Raw genomic sequence first — 25,352 nt, 5'->3', positions numbered from 1 at the left:
TCTTGGTCGGAGGGAAATATTTTGTTTAGAATTTTTGGGCCTACTCCTCACGGGTGGTGAAGATGCCGGGCGGCAAAAAGAAACATCACTGTAAATAACCCATGCTACATCAAGACACAACCCAATCCCTTAAGAGAAGAATCACTGTAAATAACAAATCTTGTATTGCCCGAGGGAATAATGAGTACAGGTGTTGTCACTAGTCTATTCTTCAGCTCTTGAAAGCTTCTTTCGCAGTCTTCTATCCACAAAAACTTCTCATTTTTCCTTGTCATCTTAGTCATCAAGGCTGTGATATTGGAGAATCCCTCAACATACCTCCTATAATATCCTGCAAGACCTAAAAAGCTTCTGACTTCATTCACATTGGTTGGCTTGGCCCATTTCACGACCGCTTCAATTTTCATCGAGTCTACTAAAATTCCTTCTTTTGACACGACATGTCCCAAAAAAGTAATCTCTTGCAACCAAAAATCACACTTCTTGAATTTTGCGAACAACTGCTGCTTTCTTAATATCTGCAACATAACTCTTAAGTGTCCCTCATGATCTGCTTGGCTTTTGGAGTAGATGAGAATATCGTCGATAAAAACAACAACAAACTGATCAACATACTCCCTAAACACTCTGTTCATCATGTCCATGAAAGCTGCTAGAGCGTTTGTCAAACCGAATGGCATGACTAAAAATTCATAGTGTTCGTAGCGTGTTCTAAATGCTGTCTTCGAAGTATCTTCCGATTTGATCTTAAGTTGGTGGTAACCTGATCATAGATCAATCTTGAAGAAAACTTGGGCCCCATATAACTAGTCAAATAAATCATCAATACTGGGTAGTGGGTACTGCTTTTTAACTGTCACCTAGTTCAGTTCTCAATAATCAATACAAACTTGCATAGAACAGTCCTTTTTCACAAAAAGGACTGGTGCGCCCCATGGTAACACACTAGGGCAAATATAACCATTTTTCAACAACTCCTGCAATTGCTCCTTAAGATCATTTAGCTCTACTGAAGCCATACGGTATGGTGCCTTTGATATAGGTGTCGTTTCTGGTAGGATGTCGATTGAAAAGTCAACCTCTCGATCTGGAGGCAACCCTGGAATATCCTTTGGAAACACATCCGGAAATTTCCTGGTAATGGGGATATCTTCAAGTTTCGGTCCCTCTGCAGGTGGTGCTACTAGAATAGCTAGGAATCCCGAACATCCCTACCCTAGTAATCTCGTCGCTTGCAAGGCTGAGATCAATTGAGGTGGAGCATTTCCTCTCTCTGCGCAAAAAATGAATTCCTCCTTGCCTGGGGGTTTGAAAACCACTTCCTTTTTAAAACAGTCAACACATGAGTGGTTTCGAGACAACCAGTCCATTCCTAAGATTATATCAAATCCTAACATCTCAAATATCACCAGATCTGCTGGAAGGTGTCTTCCACAAATTTCTATAGGGTAATTCCTACGTATGGTATCGCAAATTATATGTTCACTAGTAGGTGTTGCAACAAATAGTGAACAATCAAGACTCTCTGGTACTCTTTCATTCAAACAGGCATAGGCACGTGCTATAAAAGAATGTGTGGCACCCGAATAAAATAAAACAGTGGCATAACAAGAAAATAATAGAAGGGTAATTGTAACCACATCATTAGATGTCTCAGCGTCTCTTGGGATAAGGGCAAAAACTCTGGCTGGTGTGGTAGTCCTCTGACCACTCTTTTTAGCTGGAGGCAGTGCTTTCCTTAGGCAGTCTCGAGCCATATGGTTTGGTTGCTTGCATCTGAAGCAAGCATTCTGGCCCATTAAGCAGTTTCCTTCATGCCTCTTCTTGCAATTCTGGCAAATTGGATTCGTTGGAATACTCTGAGGTAATTGTGGCCAGTAGCTGCAGACTTCTTGTTTCTATTGGGCTCAGGTAATGGTTGTTGGCATTTCCTTTGATTGAGTAGTTCTGCATTCACCCTCATTTCTTATTCTACCAAAGTGGCTCATGTGACCAAGTCGGTGAAGTTACGGATCCTCAGGGGTATTAGGTGACTTTGAAATCTCTGATGCAAGCCCCATTCAAACTTTTCGCATTTCTTTTCCTCATCTGGAACTACATAACTTGCAAACTGCGATAAGGCCACAAACGTTGCGGTATAGCGTTCCACCATCATGGTTCCCTGTACTACGTCGAGAAATTGCCTAGCTTTTGCCTCACAGAGTGCTGGGGAAAAATATCGATCCAAAAACACCTGTTTGAAATGATCCCAAGTGATGGGTACAAGCTTGTTAAGTTCGAGCAGCAGTAGTTCCCATGTAAAGGTCAACCACTCATTCGCTTCATGTAACGCCCCGGTCCCGCAAGGATTGAAGAGTTACTCCCTTTAACTTAAAAAGGGAGGTATTTTTCTCCAATCCCATAGTCGTGTTCCTTTCTTACAAAAATTATATATGGAGACAGGATTGACCTAGTCTCTGTGACAATCAAAAATAGTTTTTTTCCAAATCTGATAGCTGAATGCCTTTGATTGATTCGCATTTCTTTCTTCAAGTTGTTTTAAATGTTCCCATGTTACTTATAAAAATGATGTTCCTATGTTTGTTTTATTATGTGGTTTAAAAAAATGGATAGATATGATGGTGTTGATTTACCATTTGTGTTTGGAGGACAGATCTAGAAGCTTGTGCCTGGTTGGAGGAGACTTTGAAGAAGTTTGACCGCATCCTGGTTGTGGTATCACACTCCCAGGACTTCCTTAATGGTATCTGCACAAATTGAAGCTCTACACCGGTAACTTTGATCAATATGCAGTTCAGGCTCGTGGTAGCCCGCCAGGCTCGGAGCAAAGAGAAAACATTGGCAAAAATGGAGAGAGGTGGACTTACTAAGAAGGTGGTGAGAGACAAGGTGCAACGCCCAGTTCCTGAAAATCTGGGGAGTTAACTCTTGTAACCTAAAACCATCTCTCATAGCATGTTTATATACTCCAAATTCTCCATCAAAATACAAAATCATTTATTCAAGTCAAATATATATGTTCATCCACCAAGACACCAAATAAATACTTCAATGAAATAATTTAAAAACTTCATAAAAAATTCAGAAATATCCATGACTCCAAATACCAAATAACATAAAATCATAAACCCATTAAAATAAGGACTCTCCAATAAAACTTGTATCCTCTGACACTTATTCCTCTATGATCAACAAACTTTGCTAACACTTCTGACTCTTGACTTCTAGCTGAGGCACTAAAATTATCTGAAAAATATTTTGGAGATAAGGGGTGAGTAATCAACAACTCAGTAAGTAAATAACATATACCAGTATATAAATATGAGCATTTTCAGAATTCATAATGCAAAACAAAATATTTACCTTTAGAATGCAGAAACAGAAACATTTACTTTCAGAATGCAAATATCAAAACATGTTATAAAAATATCAGAGCGAAATTTTTAGAAAAACATTCTTATTTAAAAAATCATTTGGCATATCAAAATATGAGACCTCATCTTTATCATATAGGAGCATCATAGTGGGACATATTTCATGTTTAATCCACGTGGAAGGGTTATAAACCACAATTATAACATGTGGAAGAACCGTATCCACTGTTATAACCTGTGATTGGGCCGCATATCGTGTTTAACCCCCGTGGTAGGGTTATAAACCACCATTATAACTTGTGGAAGGGTCGTATCGACTATTATCACCCGTGGTTGGGGCCATGTTTAACCACCGTGGTAGGGTTATAAACCACCATTATAACCCATGGAAGGGTCGTATCTATAAGACCCAGGCCTAGCAAGAAACTCATGTCAAAATTTTTTTATATATGGATGAAAAGTCCACTTGGATTTTAATGAGTAGTTTTGAGAATAGGTTACAGGCCCCAAAAATTTATTTTGGCGATTTATGTGTTTTTACTGAGATTGTTAATTAGGTTAAATTTAGCTAATATTTTATAAACCAAGCATGATTTATTTTAGTTGGTTTTCGGCTCGACAAGTTTTCTAATGAGTTAGGCTAATTGAAAAATGAGTCGAGGCCAGTAGTATTTAGAATATTTTCAAGCGATGGAAATACAAATAAGCTACTACGAAGATGCTTTGGGTTGCTTTAGCTTGTCAAAACCAAGTTTTGTTAAGCCCCATGCCACGCACATTTCGTTTCTATTTCTTTTTCTTAGTGTCTCAACCAGATTTTTAGTCATCATCTCATGCACATAGAACCTCCTCAACTAGGTTCACTCCTGACGTCAGTTCCTCAACATGCACGTTCCTATCCCCGCACGACATTCACGACAATAGCTTGCATTAGGAGATATACTTTCACGTTATGCAGCTGTTCTCCCTTTTTTTTCTCTAGGGTTCCTAGTCATATAGATATATACAAGTGGAGATCCTCATCACAGTGTATGGAAGATAGCCCAAGACGACTCTGCCATTGCACTTGGACGGACAGAAAAAAAAAGGAAGCTAAGCCATGTTCAACATTTCACCGTAGACCCACGCCACCACAACATCACACTACCACTTGCCCAACCTCCTCTGTGACGACCACCGAAAGCAGCAGCAACGCACCCTATTTTGCTTCACCGAAAACAGAGTAGCTACTTCAGCCACCAACTCATCTCAGGGGAGCCACTCCTCGGCACCAGCCCTACCCTGACGTCACCTCTTGCACAGATAGTGCCAACCGAACATCTTAGCCACCCTAGCCACCGCTCGCTCTCGGTAAGTTCACGACGTACCCCACAGCCATCCTCCCGTATACTTTTGTCCTCATTGTCTTTCATCTCCCTCTTCTCTTGTGCCTAGCTGCTCAGAGTCAGCATCTCTGCCACACACCCTCCCTTGCTCTTCAGCCGTGCCACCACTGACTATCCAATCCAGCCCCGTCGCACGCTGCCTCTTCCTTATGCATCTCGGTTCTACTCAGTAAGCCCCTACCGCCACATCTTGGCCTCCCCTGTTACTTTGTTCTCTTTTAATGGCTTTAATGTGTAGTTTATATATTTATAGGTTAACCTAGTAGAAGAGGGGTATTGGCCCTTTTTCCCTTTTTGAAAACATATGTTGATATGTATTTTTGGAGGAGTTTTTACGTTGGCTGCAGGTTTGTTTTTCTCAGGAAAAATTAAGTCAGTATACTGATATTTTTAACAAAATAATTATAAGTTGATCATGTTTTGATTTTATATATTAAATTCACTTTGTATGAGCTTTGTTTTAAATAAAGATTTGAAATATATTATTAGTATTAATATATATTTTTTTAGAAGTATATAGTTAATATGAACTCATGGGAATAGAATCTTTTGAACCTACAATTAATTTGAAAACTCTCCAAGAAAACCAAAATCAAGTCAATGGATGGAGAACTTAGACCAGTTGATAACTCGTTTCAAGAATCTAGATTATATTAAAATTTAGACCCATTGAAGAACCTATATCAAGAACCCAAATTACAAGGAGGAACGCCACAAAGGTTGTGATTTACCTTTGATAAGTTCAAAAGTTCAATAAAGACTATAAGAGATAAACTCAACTCACAATAAATAAATTTATCAAATTTCATAAACTCCTTAACATGAGACTATAAAGAGTAATTAAACCAAAATCAAATTAAAATCCTAACCAAAATAAAGTCATTTCTTCCAAAAATACCCCTAGATGAATAGTGTCGCGACTTTAGTAACTTGGTTACAGTACTTCTTTAAACCCTAGTTTCTAAAAAGTAACTTTTCAAATAAGCCTATGGTTAAAATACAAGGCTTTCCCAAAAACCCTAGTTCCTAAGAAATAAGACATATGTGGGCCAAGCATCCTCAAACCCAATTATTCTAGACTAATTCCTATAACTAATAAAATAAGCCACTTTTATTGAAATAAACAAGTCCAAGGCTTTCAATCATATAATCATAATAATAAGCCCTACTTTATGTTGCACTCTTCCATAGCTTGTATTACGTGGATGATCACTAGATGTCTTAAGCCCATCTTGAATATTCGGCTCTTGCTAGACTCGTCTCAAGTAGATTGCACCAATCCCTGCATTACTTCCTTAATTTTATTAGCTCTTGATCTTGTAATTGGTCTATCTGGAACTTGTAAATGATCTTTAAGACTAGGCCTACCTTGGTTTCCATCATTCCCCCTCTCCTCAAAAGGATTCGACCTCGAATCTCCACTTGCATTAAAGAGAAAAAATTTAGTAGCATTGAAAATAACATAAACATGATACTTACTTGGAAGGTTCACTTTATATACATTTTCATTAATTTTCTCAAGAATTTGAAATGGTCCATCCAAGCTACTCCTATCATCAACAAGCAAAAGTATCAAAGCTAAAGGAGCAAGTGGATTTAAACCATAAACAACTTCATACAGAGAATAAGAAATAGTAGTATGCAGGTTTTATTATATGTACATTCTAATAAGGGCAAATGATACTCCGCAAACGTGCATATAAGAATTCAATGAATGGCAAATGATACTTCTATAAACGTTCATGAAACACATCTAAAGTTTTCCTTATACCAAATGACCACTCCAATTATATACAAACTCAATGAATGGCAAGTAATATTTCCATAAACGTTCATGCAATGCGTTAATGAATGGCAAATGATACTCCTACAATGTTCATACAATAAGTCAATGAACGACAAATGATACTCCTACAAATGTTAATGTAACACGTCTAAAATGTTTTTTACACCAAAATAACCACTCCAATTATATGCAAACTCAATGAAAGTCAAAGGATACTCCCGTAAACGTTCATACAACAAGTCAATGAATGGCATATGATACTCCCACAAACGTTCATGCAACACGTCTAAAATCTTTTTTCCACCATAATGACCCAACAAACTACATCTATGCACTAGCATCTCATGCATAAGACTAATAGGCTCACAAAGTTTATTCTCTCTAAATAAATACCAATCTAGTCTATAACACTTACCAAACGATGCCTTCTCACACGCTCCATACACACTAGCAAGGTCATCATCATTAGCATGCAATTCCTTATCATATTCAAATCATAATAATTTTGCATTTAAAATGAAAACAATGACAAACCATCTTGCTAAAGCATCAACCAAAAAATTTTCCTCACCTTGTGCTTATTTGATTACATGAGGAAAAGTCTCAATACAGTCCTCCCACTTAGCATGCATTATAGTCAACAACGTATCTTGTTCCTCCAAGTGTGTCAAGGACTCATGGTCTTCAAAGAAAGGTTGGGTAGGAATTGTCGCATCTGGCACAAAATCAATGTAATGCTCTATCTCTCTAATAGGTAGTAATTCACTAAACACACCGCTAGGAATCATGACCTCATATCTCCGCAAGAATGAAACAACAACACTAGGCAAAGAGTCGTTAAATTCGTTAGTATAAAAGTTTGTCTTAGCATAAAAATTCACTTTTGTGTTTATGTTTTTCTTTGCAATCTCTCTTTCTTTTTCCTCTCGTAGCTCTACACTTTTTTCTTGACTCTCAGCTACTTCTCTATGTTTTTCTTGACTCTCTCTTTCTCTTGGTGTTTCGGCCTCATTCTCTTTTTTTCCTTTTCACTCATTTTTTTTCTTTCACTCTCCTCTTTTATTGAACTCTCGGCTCCACAATTATTTTTCAACGCATTCTCTCTTTCTCTTGAGCTTTCACCCTCAACCTTATCTTTGTTCCCTCTTATTTTTCTCTCTCTCCTTTACGCCCTCACTATTTATTTTTTTCTCAATCTCACATTCCCTCTTACTTTTTAGCTCAATCTCACTTTCACTCTTGCTTTTTAGCTCAATCCCCTTTTTACTCTTTCTTTTTTGATCACTCTCATTTTCACTCTTTCCTTTTTGAGCAACCTCACTTTTCAGTTTCAGTTGGTCCCCATGGACCTGTGTTGGAATTAATGAAGCAAGTTTGATTCTTTTTTTATCCTTTTCTAAATTATAGATGTTCCTTAACCCATCATGGATCACATTCCTATCTTACTGTCACGGCTTCCCCTACAAAATATGGTCAGCATGCATTCGTAATACATCACAAAGCACCATATCCTAGTATTTCCCAATTGAAAAAGAAACTAGCACTTCTTTATGTACCATAACCTCCCGACAATCACTCAACCACTGCAACTTGTATGGTCTAGGGTGTTTTGAGCTTTGTAAATTCAATTTCTCAATTAAAGTAGTACTAGCCGAATTAATACAACTCCTTAAATCAATGATCATACTACATACCTTGCTGTTGATGTGGCATCTAGTGTGAAAAATGTTCTCACTCTGCTGCTCTGTATTATCTAGCTTAATTTGTGTATTGAGTGTACGCCCGGCAACAAAAGAATCACCATACTCTTCATTCTCATGTCCATTTTTAACACAAGACTCACGTCGCCTCCTATCTCGCTTGTCTTTTATATTTCTAATTAGCGCTTCTTGATGATCCATCTTATCTTTCACTTGACCCAAAACCAAGTTCAACCGCTCAAACTATTGTTGCATGGCTTGCAACACAAATGATGAGTTATCTACCATCCCCTTTGGAGATGAGTCACTCCTATGAGACATCATAGTGTGCTGCACAAAAGAATGTTAGTAAAAAATCTCACACACTCCCTTACGTGTTTACACTTGAATAATGGCACTCCACTCTTATTTGACTCTTAATTGGCTTTTTCCCGATAATAGTCTCACACTCTCTTGTCTTTTACCTCAAAGTTTTTCCGCTCAAGTTCCTTAAGAACTAGTTGAACTAAATTAAGACAATACAACCTTGTATTATTCTAACTAGCAATAGGTTCAAGAAACAAGAACAAGAACAAGAAACAAGGAATGAATAAAATAACATGAGACTCAAGGAATTTATATGAGAGAAATAGTAATTATAAAACAAGATACCAACTAGAAAGATATATTTAGCCCTTTTCATGAGAAAGCTCAATTAACAAATTTCTTTATTTCTCTTTGTTGTAACTATGTAGCAACCTTTGAATATGTTACCTTTTCTTTTTCTTCTACTTTTTTTTTAGATTTTCTTTTCTTTTCTTTTATTTTCTCTAATTCAATCATAAACAACAATATTCAGTTGTGAAAATCAAACGATTGAATTCAAGCACACACGAATTGACAATGACGTAGAAGAGAGACAATTAAACGACACTCCAAGCAATTGACAAACTTAGAGATGCAATAAACCCTAGAATTTTGAAACCCTAGGTGATGCAAATTTTAGCCAAACCAAAAACCATAAGAATTTTGGCAGCCTACTTTTTGTTTTTTGTTTTTTTTTTGCAACCTTAGAACAATGAAGCCCTAGATTAAATTTAAAGTTGCAAGAATTAAAAGATAGAATCAGACTTGATTGGAAACCTTGCTCCGAATACCAAATTATACGAACCTGTGAGAATGGAGTCTTTTGAACCTACAATTAATTTGAAAACTCTCCAAGAAAGTCAAAATCAAGTTAATGGATGGAGAACCTAGACCCATTGAGATCTTTGCTCTCCTACTTTAATCAGTTTTGGTTATGATGAATATTTAAACCATAAAGGTATTTTGTGGTATAGCTATATTTATTACTAAAATTATTATGCTGTTTTAGATATATTTTGAGTTTAATAGTCATGTGGATATTGAGAAATTTAGGAAGTGAAGATATTTTAGAAATAAGAGAAAATTTAGGTTCTTAGGGTATTAAAATAGGTACTTCAGGTGTAAATATGAGATATCTATTTATTGGAGATTTATTTAAATTACATGAATTTTTATAGGTGATGATTGACAATTGTTCAGTACTGTTATGGAGAAATTTTGAAAAGTTAAGAAGTTGAGGTAAGTGGGGTTCCTATGCTAGACTTTGCATAAAAAAAAAAATGAACTGGGATTGATTTATGAAAATGTGCATATTTTTTAAAAGAAATGTGAAAAAAACCTCAGTTATTTACTTTGCATTACTCATGTGATCCGTAAGAAAGAGAAGTGTATTTTTGTCATGACTGGTGTAGACATGAGCTAGTTTTTGTGCATTTTGTTTCTGATCTGGAAAAGAGCAAATATGAGTCTTTTTCTTCTCTAAAGTTTTGTTTTGATAAAATAAAAATGTTTTGATGCATGAGATCTAAAAAGTTTTGCTGTGAATAAATAAAGATGTTGTGATTTTGTTTATTTCAAAAATGTGAAATTATCTAAAATTGTTCAGTTTTTTTGCTTTTGATATGAAGTGGCATCTGAAAACATTGGCATGAGATTCTGATTCTGTATTCTGATTAAGTCTGATTATGATGTTCTGTCTGGTTTTCCGTTACAGCCTAGGCACGGGTGATAATAGTGGCATACGGCGCAACCATTAGTTCTAATAGTGGATATAGCCCAACCATGGTGATAATAGTGGATACAACCCAACCATGGGTTATAATAGTAGATACGGCCCAACCACAGGTTATAATAGTAGATACAGCCCCTTCTACGAGTTATAATGGTGGTTTATAACCCTATCACGGGGGTTAAATATGGTATACGGCTCAACCACGGGTGATAATAGTAGATGCGGCCCTTCCACGGGTTATAATGATGGTTTATAACCTTACCATGGGGGTTAAACATGGTATACGGCCCAACCACGAGTTATCATAGTGGATACAACCCTTCCATGGGTTATAATAGTGATTTATAACCCTACCACGGGGGTTAAACATGGTATCTGTCCTGATATGATGCTTTGATTGATGAAGATGAGGACTCAGATTTTGATATGCCAAAGGATTTTTGAATAAGAATGTTTTTCTGAAAGTTTCACTCTGTATTTTCGTAATATATTTTGATATTTGCATTCTGAAGGTAATATGTTTTGTTTTGCATTCTGAATTCTGAAAATGCTCATGTTTGCATACTAGTATGTGTTATCTGTTTACTGAATTGTTATAACTGATACCTTATCTCCACAATATTTTTCAGTTATTTTGATAGTTCAGCTAAGGATCAAGATTATGAGGCATTGGGTGAGATGATTTAAGTATAGTGGATTAAGCATAGAAAACTTTTATGAGTATTGGTGATTTTTATTAAAAAATTTTATTGTGTTATGATGACTTGGCATTTTGGAAAATTGGTTACATTGAGGAAATTAGTTTGAATCGAAAATTCTATATGATATTAGGAATTTGGAGTCTATATTTATATTGTTGAAATGTGAGTTTAAGTGATAGGAAGTAACTCTTCGACCTATGCGGGACCAGAGCGTTATAGTATCTACTATTATAACCCATGGTTGGGCCGTATCTACTATTATCACATGTAGTTGAGCCGTATCCTCTGTTATAACTCGTGGTTGGGTCGTATGCCACTATTATCACTCGTGGCTAGGTTGTAATAGAAAATTGAACAGAACATCATAGTCAGACTTAATCAGAATACAGAATCAGAATCTCATGCCAACGTTTTCAAATGCCACTTCATATCAAAAGCCAAAAATTGAATAATTTCAGATAATTTCACATGTTCGAAATAAATAGAATCAAAATATCTTCATTTATTCACAGCAAAAAATTTAGATCTCATGCATCATAACATCTTTATTTCATTAAAACAAAACTTAAAAAAAAGAAGACTCATATTCGCTCTTTTTCAAATCAGAAACATAATTTACAAAGCTAGCTCATGTCTACGCCAATCATGACAAAAATACTCCTCTTTCTTACAGATCTCATGAGCAATGCAGAGCAAATAACTGAGGTTATTTTCAATTTTCTTTTAAAAAACAAATATATCGTGCACATTTTCATAAATCAACCCCAACTCATTTTCTTTTATGCAAAGTCTAGCATAGGAACCCTATTTACCTGGACTTCTTAACCTTCTAGAATTTCTCCACAGCAGTACTGAACGAAAATTAATCGTTACATAAAAATTATCAAGTAACTCCCACAAATTTTAATTCGATTCTTAAACCTGAAATACTAAAGAAACTTACTTTCCATAAATGTCTAAAATTCCCTTAATCCTAAAATACCATCATTTTCCAAATCCATCAATATCCGCTTAATATACTTTAATTTCAACACAAACCCCAATCCATTTAAGAAAATGAACCTAATTCACATAACATAATGAAAAGTGTAATAAAAAATTACCCGACCAGAAATAATTTAGAACTTGAGGCAAACCCAAAAATAACTTCAAAATAACTTAACCTAACACACTCAAAAATTTAAAACTCCCAGTAGAAAACAAGTCCCTGTGCCCCAAAATAAAACAACCCATTTTTAAAAATCTTGTTTTTACAACTAAGATGGCCAGGTTGTAATTTCCATAAAACCTCCTATAAACCATATGGAAAGGCAACAGAAATGTATTCGTTTGAAAACTATGAAAAACATGTAGGGTCATGCGGCAAAAACATACCGAGACGGAAGAAGGAGTGCGGTGTAGCGAGGGCCTAGGCGGACGGTGGTGATCTTAGCGGAGCATTGAGAGAGAGAGAGAGAGAGATGAGAGAACACAGTGAAAGTATGAGTGAGAGATGGAGAGAGTACGGCATGCGAAATGGAGGGATAGCTCACTGTGGGACAGCGAGGAGGCATGCGACTGGTTAGGAGCTACATGTGGTGGCTTCCGTCATGTAATGTGGTTGAAAACTGAGGGGCACGGGGAGAGTGAGAGGCCGGTGGAAGGGAGCTTAGTTTCAGGAGTGGGACAACGGGCTAAGTTCGAGAAGAGCGTGGTGGCACACGATGGGGGGAGGGCTATGAAGTAGTTTGCTAGGCCTTCGGTAGGCGGTTTCCATGAGGTGGAGGTGGTGGTGCAAAGGAGCTTGCTGAAAACGTACGAGGATGGAGGCTACGACTGTTCTTGGTGCAAGGGTTTATGTTTGCGTGGCCCGCGTAGTGGCTACCCTTCCGTGGTGCATGGGGTGGTGGACGGTCATGCGAGGGTGTAGAGATGACTCCGTGAAGTAACCGTGTTTGGTTGAGCTAGCAGGTGTTGGGAGGCAGCGATGGGAAGAAGGCTGAAGAGGGCAGCAACAATGTTTCGACAGTTTCTCTATGCATGAGATGATAGGTGTATATATATATATATATATATATATATATATATGTAAGGGTGGTAAGAAAACCCTGTAGAAGGAAAGGGGAAAACGTGCATGCTTAACAAGTGGAAGGAGATGTGTAAAGGTGGGGAGTTTTTCTGTTTTTTTTTTTTTTTAAAAAAAAAAACAAGCTTCTATTGGTGTCCCAATTTAATAAAAAAAGGGGCATGGGTCATGCAGCGATCGGTAGAGTCCATTTCAAAAAATTAACTAAAATGACAAGTCCATTAAAAAAATTTGATAACCATTGAAAACCAATTTTGGCCCATAAAATTGTAACGCCCCTGTCACCACCCCGCCCTAACCTAGGATAAGGCTGTGTGACCCATGACCTGTTCTTTCTCTATTATTATTAGTACTATATTTATTTGTTCCTTTTTTTTCTTCTATGAGGGTAACAAAGGACATGCGTGATCATGTCATACATGTGCTCCATACTTCTAGTTTAAAAGAAACTCCTTATAGACGATTTGCTCAATATTCTAACTAAAGGACTCTCAGAGTTTATCATTCATTCACCAAACATAACTAGTCCTGAATAAGAGGGACTCAGTCCCTACAACATATACAAAAAGCCATTAAACCATCATATGTGGGGTTACCATCACCCCACCATAGTATTTACAACATACCTAAAGACATTTTGTCTAAAGTTAATCCAACAAAACGTCCCAACACGGGGATCGTTATAAAAACATAAAACATAAGCCATCATCATCAAAGTCGAACCGATAGGGAACTCTAAGCATTGGCCCCTCCTTTCTCAGCAGTGCCTAGCTCCGCAGCCTCTTCATCCATACTTGGACGTTTAAAACAAAAAACAAAGTGAGTCAAATACTCAGTAAGCAGTACACCATGCTATTAACTTATTAATCACATAATTTTTCTTTTTGAAAACATGCATACATAAATATTTGCTAGTTCTTGACAATGCTTTCATGCATAAACAGTTTAAAGCGCAACTATACTTTCATGCATAAAAATCTTTAAGAAATAACTTTACTTTACGTTTCACTTTCTTTGGCCGATACACACAATTATGCCCCGTGTGTTTGGGTTAGTGGTCTTTTGGACCCGGATTCCTCTCCCGGCCATAGGTTGGGAATCCCTTTTATGGGGGAAATATCGGGTGCACTACCAGTACTACTTACCCGACATTGCAATCTGCCCATTCCTTTGGTACCTTTTCATTCATATGGCCATTACATTCTTTCAGGCTTTCATTCCTTTTCTTTTCTTTCTTTGCAGCCAAACGTTGTCATTATCTTTTCATTAGTCCAAATGAATATGCATTTCTTTGAAAAAGTGTTTCATGTCATGCTACATATAAATAAGGAGTAGTTATTTAAGGGAGCATGTATAGAATTTCATGATGCATTACTTTATACACATACACACAATTATAATTAATAGGGTGCTTAATAGCGACTACTAAGAAAGGCATGTACATAATATATATATATATATATACATACATTTATTCTTTCTTTAGAAGAACATTTGAAAAGAGAGAGATATTCTTTCATAAGAGAGCTTTGTGTAAGGAGCAAGGTCATAGCTACTTGCCTCGATGCTTTACAAGTATGTTCTTTGAATCTTGAAAATAAACTCCTATTCAATGAAATGGGATAAACATATTAATATTCATTTCACATTAAGCTGTACTATCCGACACCCCTATGCATCCACTTAAATTCCCAATTGGAATTAGAGTGCTTTCCTTAACCCATTTAGTTACATACATGGCACTAAGGCAACCACTATTATCCTCATTCCGATATTTAAGAAACCCATGAATGTACATAATTTGCTTCCTATCCCTTTTAAAGGCCATTTTTTTCTATATGAAGGATGGGTAGAAATCATATGTTAGGAATGTATAGATGGTAGAGATTTATTTAATAATGGGAGGGAACAACAAGTGCTACAAGTCTAGAAATTTTTATTTAAAGAGGGCATTTGATAGTTTTGTAGCATCATTTGGAAGATAAGTCCAATAAAAGGCCAATGCCCACAAGAGGGTTGATTTTTGTTACTTGTTCTTCAATAGGGTTTTCATACTAAAATTTATCCTTGGTTAAACAAAAGGGTGAATTGAATAAGGGATGAAATGGGCTGGTTTAGGCTTCAAAACAGAACATCTTTAAGAAATTTTACAGTACATGGGCAACTAGCAAGTCTTAGTACATTGATGGTCTTAAACATCCCTCTCTTAACCAAAATCCCAACCATACAATTAAGCAATATTAGAGTTGTAGAAAACTTAAGAAAAGCCTCATATATTTTCTGAAAACATATCAAAACAAAAGGTGTACCACTCTTGGCAACTTAAATTTTCCGAAATAAGCTTACTAGTAAAATTTAAAATTCTTAGTGGCTTACTTAGGCCATAAACTTGAAGAAAGTATATGTAAAATTATAAACCTCAACTCCAATAATTTAACACATAAAAGCATAATCAAAACATGGCTTAGAACCCATACCCCCATCCTGCTTAGCCTCACACATCTTGGACCAACTCATCCAATGATATTTATGTTCATCCTTCTTCTGTCCCCACCAGAATGCTGCCATCAACTGCTCCACATCATTACATAAAGTAAAGGTAATTCGAAGCAGCTTATAGAGTAAGTAGGAATGGACTGTGCAACAGCTTTAATCAAGATTTCTTTTCCACCAACTGAGAGCATCTTTTCTTTCCATCCCTGTAATTTTTTCCAAACTATATGCTTTATATCAGAAAAAGCCTTATATTTGGACCTCCCAACCAAAGGTGGAAGTCCAAGATACTTCTCAAATTGCTGGCTATGCTGTACCCCCCAAAGCTTCAGCATCTCCTCCTCTTTAGCAGTATGTACATTACTACTAAAAACAGGAACCTGTTTTTTCTTTGTTAGTCTTCTGACCAGAAGCAACCTCATAACAGTTCAAAAGATCTTGGATCTTCTGATTTTCTTCCACAATAGCCTTACAAAAGAAAAGGCTATCATTAGCAAAAAGTAAATGGGATATTCAAGGAGCCCCTCTACACACTTTAACAGCTATGATATCACCTCTGCCCTTAGCTTTTTTGAGCAATGAAATTAATCCCTTAGTACAAATTAAGAACAAATAAGGGGATAGTGGATCCCCTTGTCTAATGCCTCTCAAAGGGATAATAGGACCTTTAGGCTCTCCATTAATCAAAATCGAAAAAGAGACAGTCTTGACACACATCATTACTAAAGCAATCCATTGAGTATTAAAACCCATTTTGTCCATTACAGATTCTAGATAGGACCATTCCACACGATTATAAGCTTTACTCATATCCAACTTAATGGACATAAAGCCATCCTTGCCATTCCTCTTATTTCTCAAAGAATGTATCAATTCATAAGCCACAAGGATATTATCTGTTATAAGTAGACCAGGGACAAAAGCACACCGAGAACTAGAGATGATCTCTTCAAGCACATTTTTAAGCCTATTTGTTAGTACTTTGGAGATTAATTTATACAACACATTGCATAAACTAATAGGCCTAAATTCATAAATCAATTCAGGCTTGCTTTTCTTAGGGATCAAAGTGATAAAAGTATGATTCAGGGAGGAGGGCAGAGTACCAGTTCTGAGGACTTGTAAGACTACATTAGTGACATCATCCCCCACAATCTGCCAAAATTGTTGGAAGAAAATTGGAGCCATACCATCTGGACCAGGTGACTTGGCAGGATGCATTTGATCCAAAGCTGTCTTGATTTCATCATGGGAAAACTCCTTTAACAAATCAACATTCATTGCAACAGTGACTTTCCCACTCAAACCATCCAGAAAATCCAAGTTACAACTCTGTTGTTCAGAATGAAACAAAGACTGAAAATAATTTAAAATAATCTGGTCTCTTTCCTCTTCATATTTCCATGTCTCATCTTCGCTTTTCAACCCTTTAATCCAATTCTTACTCTTCCTCTGAGAAGCTTTGTGATGAAAAAATTTTGAATTTTTGTCCCCTCCCTTCAACCATAAAGCTTTTGCTCTTTGCTTCCACAAAAATTCCTCCCTCTCCAACCAAGCCGACAGGTTATTTCCAGCTTGCATAAATTCCTCTTTTGAAACCCTACTAGCTTCTTCTAATTGCAATCTCTGAATATTAGCTCGAGCCCTTCTAATGTTCATCTGTACATGCCTAAATTTCAACTTGTTCCATGCTTCTAGCCCCCTACTGCAACTACTCAATCTGTCAATTATTGCTACCATAGACCTCCCTTCAAAACCCACTTGCCAAGACCTTGAAATAACATCACCACATTCCTCATCCTCAACCCACATAGCCTCAAACCTGAAAAGTTTATGTCTAGGCCTTTTAAGTTCAGAAGTAGGCAATAACATGATTGGGACATGATCTGAATGAGCAGCAACACCATGAATGACTCAAGAGAGAGGAAAACAGTCCCTCCACTTGATATTAGCAACAAATCTATCAAGTCTTTCACTAATCACCTGTTGCTCATCTCTTTTATTACACCAAGTAAATATAGGACCCTTAAAGCCCAAATCTATAAGATTACAATCATCAAGCACATCCCTGAACTCTTGCATTAATCTGTCTAATCTAGGCCTTCCACCCATTTTCTCTTGTTGACATAGCACTTCATTGAAATCACCACAAACAAGCCATGGAATAGCGCCATCTTCTTTCAAAGTTAGCAACAATTGCCAAGTCTCACCTCTTTTCTCAGTTTTTGGGTGCCCACCATAAATAAATTTGAGCCCAGATCCTTAAAGCACATCTTGCATGTAGGTTGCCACACTTCTCGCATCGTGTTCTTGAGAGGCTCTCGATCATAATAACGATAAGTTACCAAGGACATCACCAAACAACGTTCCCCACATGTTATATTAGATTCTAAGAGTGAAGATTCCACATGAATCTCACCCTTCTCCTTCTTAGATAAAGACAAATGTTGGCATAGAAATTTTAGGTCATCTGCCATCGAGGCAGCAAACGAAGAAAAAATATGATGGAAGAGCCTGTACTAAGACAGGAGAGGAACCTCTACTGAGAGAGGAGAGATTATTGGGTACTTGGGGTGCCAATCTAGAGAGTGAAAGTGGAGCTGCAGCTTTTGAAGAAGATGCTACTGTGAGTATGCTAATGGATGATGTTCATTAGGGATAGGATGTGGGAAAAATTACTGCTATGTTTTCTCCTAAGGTGCCCTCAAATATTTTGAATATTGTTTTGAGTCATGGAAGGCCTGATTTGCTTTGTTGGTTTCCGGAAGCACATGGTGATTATTCTATTAAAAGTGCCTTTAGGCTATTTCAATCCTTGAACCAGAGCAAGCAATGTGGTGAATCTTCGAGGGCTGCAAGTTTGAAGAGGCTATGGAAAGAAATTTGGTCTATGCAACTTCCATCTAAGGTGAAAATCTTTGCTTGGAAAGTTGTCAAAGGGATTCTACCTACTAAATATAACCTTATGAAGAAACATGTGATGGTTGAGGGAGGATGTGCTTTCTGTGGTGTTGAAAGAGAAAATGTCCTACATGCTCTTTGTTATTGTCCATTTGTCAAAGAAGTTTGGTCTAATCATTTTCCCACCATGCTGCAGACTAGTAGAAATGAGCTGTTTATTGATGTTGTGCTAAGTTTTCTTCAAGACAGATCTAAAGATATGCTTGAGCTATTTTTTCTAATTTGCTGGAGTTGTTGGTACAGAACAAATATGAAGTTTTTTAAGGAGAAGTGTGTAAGTGCAGTGGCAGCTGTGGGAAATGCATTGGCCATGCAACAGTCCTTCAAAGAACTGAAATGTAAACCTATGCTTGCTGTAAAGAATTACTGCAGATGGGAATTCCCACCTCCTGGTTCTTTTAAACTTAATGTAGATGGAGCCTTATCTTCAAATGGCTCGATTGCTGGAGTTGGAGCAATTCTAAGGGATTCAAAGGGGGATGTTATGATGTTTGCAGCAAAGAAGGAACAAGCTGTGTTGAATGCAGTGGACATTGAGGGGTTGGCTATCCTGCGAGGCCTTTAGCTTAGTATCCACCTTGGTATTCATAATCTAGTGATTGAAAGTGATTCCTTGTTAGTAGTTAATGAATTTACTAGACAAGGATCTTCAAAGGTAGCAATTGGAAATATTATTAAGGAAGCTAAGGAGCCGATGAGTCGTTTTAATTCTTGTGTAGTTCAATATGCCAACAGAAGCTGCAATGCAGCAGCACACTCACTTGCCAAGTTTGGTTTAAGTAAGGATATTAGTTTATGGTGTGGTTCATTCCCTGATGTAATTTCTAATATCATTTGGATTGATTCCCTTGTATAAGTTTATTTCTTGATGAATGAAGTTATTTTTTTCCTATGAAAAAAAATAAATAAATAATGGCTGACTCAATAAAACACAAGAAAGGACTACAAAATCTACCTTGCAAACACACGGCTGGAACACTAAAATAGAGCATGAGCCACGGCTTCTTCATCCATATACATATATATCAACAGATCAAATGATCACCACTTGTGACTAACCAAGTTAAATAGGAATACCACTTTCGAAGGGTAGAAAAGTACAAGGCACAATAGTTTCAATATGCTCGATTTTGCCAAAAGAACAGAGCTTTCGATTACCACCCAACTAGAACAACTATTAGAGGAAACAAATGAGGAATTTGTCTAGTGACTACCACATAATGATCGGCAAACACAGAAAATTCGAAAACCCCCAAATACATGGCACAAACTTGCTTAGCATAATCTCAATTGCAAGAAATCTTAAGGAAAGAGTATCACCTGACTTGGCTCCCTTTTCAAGCTACCAGAACAACCAGCAGACAAGAAGAGGAAGAGAAAATCAGAAGACCCAAAGCTGGAACACAAGTAGAAAATTTCTAAAACAAGAAACCTAGGTTAAACCCATAGATCCAAGATCCCAAACTAGAAGCTAGAATCATAGAACTCACTTACAAAGTCATTTCCTTGAAGAATTTTGGTGGGAATCTTAAGCTTAGGAAGTGGAAGGAATTGACTTGAAGAGAAGAGAGGTATCGCGCGGCTAGTTGTTACCGTGAGGTTTCTCGTGGGAAGGAGGAACAATTGAGAAGTTTTCTCTTTTTGTTTGCCTTAGGGCCGACGGGTGTAGGGAGAAGAGAAGGGAAATCACTCGCTTGCTTAGGAAGTCGAGGGATACAAGGGAAAGGGACTTAGTTGCTTGCTTAGGAAGCCGACTTGTAGGAGAATGGAAGGAAATCAAATGGCTTGCTTGGGAAGCTATGGTTTCAAGGGAGGAAGTCAATGAATTTGATCAAGCTTATCCCATAAGCTAGGAAATGAATGGTGGAGATTAAATGTGGGGAGATATTTCCTTTACCTACCCATCTATTGGTAAAAAGAGTTTGGGTCATTTCTTGAGTAAATAGAATTAAAGGGCTTGAAAGAAAATGTTATAAAGTCATAAAAATATTGTACCCTTGAATTATTTAATAACCCACATATATATAAAAATACAATAAAAGGACACTCATCTCAAAATAAAAATAGTAAAATAGTAAAATAAGAAAAGTCTTTATCTCAAAATATTTAACTTAAGAATTAATAGATGACGAAAGGATCTACGTAGTAGGATTCGGGTATTATAGCCCTGGTCCCGCACGGGTATTATACTTGTGCCAGGGCCTTAACAGAAATAGAACGGAACATCATCGGAACCAGATCACATTCAGATACAAAATCAGAACTTTATGCCAAGGTTTTCAGATAACACATCATATCAAAACAAAATACTGAATAGCTTCAGATCATTTCACATGTTTGAAATAAACAATATCAAAACATTTTCATTTATTCATAGCAAAAACTTTTAGATTTTCATATTCGCTCTTTTTGCATAGTTCAAAATCAGAATGCATAAAATTAGTTCATGTCTACACCAGTCATGACAGAAAATACTTTCTCTTATAAAGAATTTATGCATATGCAGAATAAACATCTGGGGTCGTTTTTAGATTTCTTTTAAAAAACAAACATTCTTATTTTTAGAGTCAACCTCATTTTATTTCTTTATTACAAAACTAGTATGTGAACCCTGCTTACCTAGGCTTTTTAGCTTTTTAGAAATTCTCCAAACAGTACTGAGCAATTGTCAATTGTCACCTATAAAAATTCATGTAACTTAAATAAATCTCCAATGAACAGGTAATCTCATATTACACCTAAAATACCTATTTTATTTCCTCAAAAGCCTAAAATTTCTCTTAATTCTAAAATAACATCACTTTCTAAATTCCTCAATATCCACATAACTATTAAACTCAGAGTATTTCTAAAAATTGCATAATAATATTAATAATAAATACAATTATGCCTTAAAAATACATTTATGGTTTAAAGACTCATTAAAACAAAACTGATTAAAGTAGAAGAGCAAATATTTCATTTAATAAAAATAGACTAATTATTTTTTTCTTTAAAGAGTTCAAAAAAAAATCTTGCACTACTATGTACTTCTAAAAATATATTATCACTAATAATATATCTCAAATCTTTATTTATTTTTTTTATAAAATCTTGTATTTAAAACAAAACCTACACAAAGTGAGTTTAATATATATAGACCAAAACATGATCAACCTATAATTAGTCTGTTGATAAGGGTATTTTAGGAATTAAACAAAACATATAGGGGCTCTTTTGGAATAACGGAGATTTATAAATACATATTCATAACAGTATAACTTCGTATGGTAGAGGAGCCATCCTCATCGAGAGATGGTGGGCACGAAGGTAGCGAGCTGGGTGGTTGTTTATAGTGGTGTCAGGCAGCGGTAGAACACTGGTTAGAGAGAGAGACCAACTAATGAGAGAGAGAAATGCGAAGTGAGAGAGCAAAACGTAAGTGGGAGAGATAAAACTCATTGTGAGATGCAACGGACAGAGGGTGCCATGAGAGGAAACGAGGCCGTGGACTTATTGAAAAGGTCAACAAAAGACGGACCCTGGGTGGCAATGGCCGTATTTTTCTGGGCAGGTAATGACGACGTGGAGAGAGTTGGTGCTGTGGGTGGTTGGATTGTGGCTCGAAGTGCTCTGTCATTGTTGCTAAAAACAAGGGTTGCTGTGGGTTGAGAGCGTGAAGCACAAGTGGACTGCAGAGGTGAACTGGGTGGTGGTCAAGTGAGGGGTGGTGGCGTCGGCTTTACGTGCAGATGGAGGCTGGGCAGCTTTCACACGGTGGCTAATGGGGTGCTGCCATGCATGGCTTGAGACCGTGGGTTGAGGGGAGCTTGTGAGGGTGCAGTTTACAATGCTTTCTGGGCAGGATGGGCTTCGTTACACGGTTTGCTTGGGACAGAAAACACTTATATGTTTCATGGGAGTGAGACCAATTGAGAAGGCTTGAGCAGTGACTAGATCGTGGGATGGTGAGAACTTACGGAGAAAAAGAGGAGCGAGAGGGAAAGTTTGGAGGATGACTTGATCATTAATAGTGAATCGAAAGAGTGGCATTGTGGGTGAGTGAGAGCCTGAGCATGCGATGGAAAAGAAAAGGAAAATAAACGCAAACCACAGAGACATGGGGAAAAAATGGATTTGAGGTGGAGGGATTTTTGAAAGTGAAGAAACTGGAGGGAAAACAAGGAAGAAAAAAAAATGTCTGGCAAGAAAACTGTAGTCTGGGAATTAGTACCAAAACGACATCATCGTGGGCTTGGCCACCCTTCTGGTTTGGGCTTAGACTCTGAGTATTACAAAAATAGTACTGAAAAAAATTTCAACTGAGCTTTTCATATACTTAACCCAAAAATATAAAAAAAAGACTTGGCATTAAGCCTAGGTGTTACACAGGGTATTGGTCTTCCACTTTGTTGATGTGGGGAAGCTTCCATCGCCAGTGCTTCATTTATGGAAATAACATTTGGTTATACACCTGAGAATCTCATATACTTTAACATCGATTTTGGGGTAGACTTGGACTCGAGGATTGCTTTGGTTGGACCCAATGGAGTTGGGAAGAGTCGATTGCTAAAGCTGATGATAGGTGACCTGGTTCCTATTGATGGCATGGTCCAGAGGCATAATCACTTGAAAATTGCACTGTTCCATTAGCATTTGGCTAAGAAAAATGACATGGAAATGTTTGCGCGCATTTCAATATATGACTAAAGAATGAGGAAGAGAGGATGAGGGCAGCAATTGGGAAATTTGGATTGTCCGGAAAAGCTCAGGTGATGCCAAAGAAGAATTTATTGGACAGGCAAAGGAGCCGGGTGATCTTTGCATTGTTGGCATACAGGCAGCCCCACTTGCTGCTACTTGATAAGCCTACTAATCACTTGGATATTGAGACAATTGATTCATTGGCAAAAGCATTGAAAGAATGGGATGGGGGTATGGTTCTTGTTAGCCATGATTTCAGGCGCATAAACCAGGTAAGCACATGAGATATGGGTTTGTGAGAATCAAGCTGTTACGCGGTGGAAGGCGATATCATGGACTTGAAGGAGCATCTGAAGAGAAAGGCTAGTTTATCTAATTGAACCTTAGACCCAGATGGATCCAATATAGGATATTATTATTAGTAAAACCTGGGTAGTATTACAGTTAGTGCCAGGTAGGGCTATGCAAAAAAGTCATCAACCAACACTGTCCGTACCAATCGACCCCACCAATAAAAGTGAATTGAACTAACTTGCGTGTCAAACCCGCTAACTGTTGGTTTCGATCCGACCAAAACTCTCCAAATCTCAAACTGTCTGCCATCCCTCCCCAAATCTCAAACCCTAGCTGCCATCCCTCCCAATTTCTCTCTGTCATCATCGTCAACTCTGTACGTCCTCATTGTCGACTCCATTTATCTTCCCCATCAACTCCAACAAGCAACAAGCACAACCTCAAACAGAGAGAAAATAAGGAAAATAAAGGAGTACCTCGTCCAACAAGCAACCAGAAATTCACTTCACTTCACTTCCCCATGACACAATAACGTAACCCTCGCCCACCAAGCAACCATAAATTCATCACAAGTTGGCTGATTAATCGACAAAGCTCATCTTAAAACATTTTGGAAGCCCAGAGAAAAACATCATGCGACCTAACTCATCCCCATCAAGGAGAATGTCGTCAATATGAAAATGGAAACAGTGGAAGAACTGATCGGTAGTGAGTTTGGAAGGGGAGGAGGTGAAGCGATTCTGGAGAAGGGAGAGGAAGATGCGAGCGTCTGCGGACTTCTAGCACTCGTTCAAGAAGTCCTCCACAGTAAGCCCCATAAATTCGCTCGACCATTCAAAGTGCAACAACAACATCTAAAGGGAAAGGTGATTGTTTTTGCAATGCAGAAAAAATGGGGGATGAGATGGGAGGAATGAATGTTTAGGGCTTGGAAAAGAAATGGGGAGATCGGTTTCGACTTTTAAGTTCTAAACTGGCAAACGGGTTGACTCGACTAAAGTTGGGTCGATTCTTTTCTTGTTGGGCTGGACACGGGTCGGGTTGGGACGGCTTGGATGGTGTGCAGGCCTAATTCCAAGGATCACTGCATCTAAATGAATTTGAAGAAGGCCAAAGAGCAGCATAGGCCATGAAGGCTTTTGGCTACTCTGGTTAATTATAACAACCTAGTCAAAAATAGGTATTATCATCGTCCTTTCACTTAATCATGTTTATATTGTTTATTAATGGTAGTCCTAGTGCCAATATGAACCATCTTGTACCAGTATTCTATTCATGAAAACGGTATATGCACTAAACAATCTATTTGATATAGAGAAGTTATATTTTCAGGGTCTTTCTCCAGCACTAGATTTTCCCTTTTTGTTTGGCTATCAAGAAAAGAAAGGAAAAAGGTGTTTCATTGGCTAAAAGAAATAAAAATCTTAACTCCAACTAAATCAAGGCAACGAAATCTAGTTCAATATAACTAGTTTTCTCTCTCTTTTGGAGCCCCAAGTAGTAATGGGATTTTGTAAAGTTGTGTTATGTTCTACATGAGTTGACAACCACCTTTTTTCCATGATTCTAAATGAGGCTGGATGGTAGCAGATTTGCCACCATCTATGTATGTTACAAGTCCAACTTTCAAGAGAGATAGAACTCTACTTTCAAAGTTAGAGTGAAAGCATGTGGAAATCGGTGAACAGGCATAGAGGGATGAGGACGAGATTACATGTCAAGAAATTGGAGCAGCAGATGCTAATCGTTTTAAAGCCCATTTCCAAAATCATTTGACAGATTGTTAGTGTTGGGAATTTGATAAGTGGAGGCAATGGGAAGACAACTTTTTTT

General features: G+C 37.4%; 1 pseudogene; it reads left to right on the top strand.

Moving 5' to 3' along the window:
- Window positions 1-1,814: 1,814 nt before the first annotated feature.
- On the top strand, window positions 1,815-24,861 carry LOC121240829 (annotated as a pseudogene).
- The last annotated feature ends 491 nt before the right edge of the window (window positions 24,862-25,352 follow it).

The sequence above is a fragment of the Juglans microcarpa x Juglans regia genome, chromosome 7S, assembly GCF_004785595.1.
Source record: "Juglans microcarpa x Juglans regia isolate MS1-56 chromosome 7S, Jm3101_v1.0, whole genome shotgun sequence".
Classification (NCBI taxonomy): Eukaryota; Viridiplantae; Streptophyta; class Magnoliopsida; order Fagales; family Juglandaceae; genus Juglans; species Juglans microcarpa x Juglans regia.
The sequence above is the reverse complement of the archived record's forward strand: the minus strand, read 5'-3'. Positions and strand labels throughout refer to the sequence as shown.